Here is a 2,245-nt window from a genome sequence, read left to right on the forward strand (position 1 = left end):
ACCTTTCATCAGGGTCTCCTCCTCCTTCCCTGCTTCCCCGTCTGGGCCTCCCGGGCTCCACATCCCTCTCTCTCATCCCTTCTCTCCACCACCCCCAACAAATCTCCTTGATCTTAGACCTGGTGTGCCTTGCCTGCCCTCCCCTAGCTTTTGTGAATATACACAGTGTTGTTTTGTAAACACCGGTGGATACCGACACCTGTCCTAGCAGTACGCTTAGCTTACTTGGTTTATTTCTTTGGGGAGTAGGGAGCTGGGAGGAGGGGAATTTGTGCCAACGTCTCTCTCTTTTCAGTTGCCTCTTATTCACCTAGCAAACATTCATGGTGCGATTTCTGTCTGCTGAGCACTGAACTGAGTGCTGCCCACAGGAAGCCGAACAAGACAGAGCCCCTGAGCTGACCACTGAACCCTAAAACATGAGGGTAACATCACCTCTCCTCTGTGCAGGGCTGTCTGCCCTTCAGTTGTTCACTCACTTATGCAGCAGAGGGGTGTGAAGCACCTGCCAGCCTGCCAGGCTCTTTGTAGGAGCTTTGAACAGGGACTCTGCGACCCAGGACCTTCCAGGGGAGAGACTCAGCAGAGAACTGCTGTCCCGTAAGGCTATTGTGGGGCCAGAGGAAGGCTTCTCGTGCTCGGTTGCTCAGTTGTGTCCAACTTTGCGACCGCGTGGACTGTAGCACGCCAGGCTCCTCTGCCCATGGGATTCTCCAGGCAAGAATACTGGAGTGGGCTGCCATTTTCCTTCTCCAGGGGATCTTCTCAACCCAGGGATCGAACCCGCATTTCCTGCACTGCCAGCATTGGCAGGTGAATTCTTTACCACTGAGCCACCTGGGCTTCCCAGAGGAAGACTTACCACTGCCTGAATACGTCAGAAAGAGGCTCCACAGGGCCCCTTGGAGCTAGCTCTTGAAGGACTAAATTACCTGGTGAAGGATGGAGAAGGGCACTCGCTTGGGCAACACGTATACTAAAATTGGAATGATGTAGAGATTAGCATGGCCCCTGCACAAGGATAACACACAAATTCATAGATCATTCCATTTTTTTTTCATTAATGGAGAAGGGAAGGGTACACAGGCAACATCACAGGCAAGGGTAGAGAAGTGTGAAAAGGAGACTGCTCAAAGAAGGCATATTGACATCTGTGGCTCTAGGTGGGTATGCGAAGGGGAGGGTAGGAAGTGAAAAGTGAAAGGTGGGCTAGAGCCAGCAATGGGAAGACCCCTACTGCTTCCTGCTGGGCCTTCATTCACTAATCTAGGATGCTACTACCACTTCTCATATGCTCCAGGGGGCCTGGGGCTTTCCACTCCTCACCTTTTACCCTGAAAATCTCCCATCTGTTCCTTTGACCACATCCAACACTGTCCCTCAAGGATCCTTCTCTTCAGACAGTGACCTTGGCACCACTTGGCCCCAGGACCTCGTATGAGTCATCAGCCCACCTCGCAGACTGCCAACCATGACGGCAGGAAGAAATCTCCGGGCCCAAATGCTATACAAGTATTTAATTATGGGTCCACAGTTTAATTACTTAGTCCGGCTTTATATGACTTAATTTATAAATATAATTTACAGTTCCCTTGTTTCTTTCTCCAGCCATTTAGCTCATTAGTCTCTGAGCCAGTAGTAAAATGATAAGGCAGAGAGGGCAGGGTACTGGGAGAAGTCTACCCCAGCAAGAAGCATTTTATCACCAGTACTGTTAAGAATTTCCAGTGGGAGATGATCATAAAAAGGAGATAGACTTGTAGTTGGTTTTATTATTGTTTTTAAATCTTGTAAAGCCAGTACCCACCCCCTCCACTTCTCCCCCATTGCCTGCACCCAGGAATGACCACATCTCCGTGTCTCTGCTCCAGGTACAACCTTTAGTTCCACATTAAGGCCAGCTCTCTGCAACAACCTGCTGGGAATTTCCTGGAGGCCTCCCCAAAGAGCATTCATTTATTCCACCAGCATTTATTTCCATACCTACTATGTGCAACACACTTTAGGCCAAGAAATGAAAAGCTGGGATAAAATGCAATGATTAACAGTTACTGCCTACTCAGTATGCACCAGACATTATGCCAAGCTGCTGCAAACATTACATTTAATTTTCAGAATGAAGAAATGAGGCTCCGTTTGTTCAAAGCAGCGGCTCTGGACCCTGGCTGCATGTTGGAGTCACCTGGGGAGCTCTGATGCTGGAAACCATCCTCTAGAGTTTCTAGTTTCTTTGACTTGCAGTATG

At 49.1% G+C, this 2,245-nt stretch overlaps 1 non-coding gene across 1 annotated transcript; it reads left to right on the top strand.

Annotated features, from left to right (window-relative positions):
• The first annotated feature begins 952 nt into the window (after nt 1-952).
• On the top strand, nt 953-1,057 carry LOC145528040 (U6 spliceosomal RNA). Its single transcript, XR_014070119.1, has one exon. It is a non-coding gene; the product is annotated as a U6 spliceosomal RNA (small nuclear RNA).
• The last annotated feature ends 1,188 nt before the right edge of the window (nt 1,058-2,245 follow it).

The sequence above is a fragment of the Giraffa tippelskirchi genome, chromosome 11, assembly GCF_054371585.1.
Source record: "Giraffa tippelskirchi isolate mGirTip1 chromosome 11, T2T-mGirTip1v1.2.pri, whole genome shotgun sequence".
In the NCBI taxonomy this organism is placed as follows: domain Eukaryota; kingdom Metazoa; phylum Chordata; class Mammalia; order Artiodactyla; family Giraffidae; genus Giraffa; species Giraffa tippelskirchi.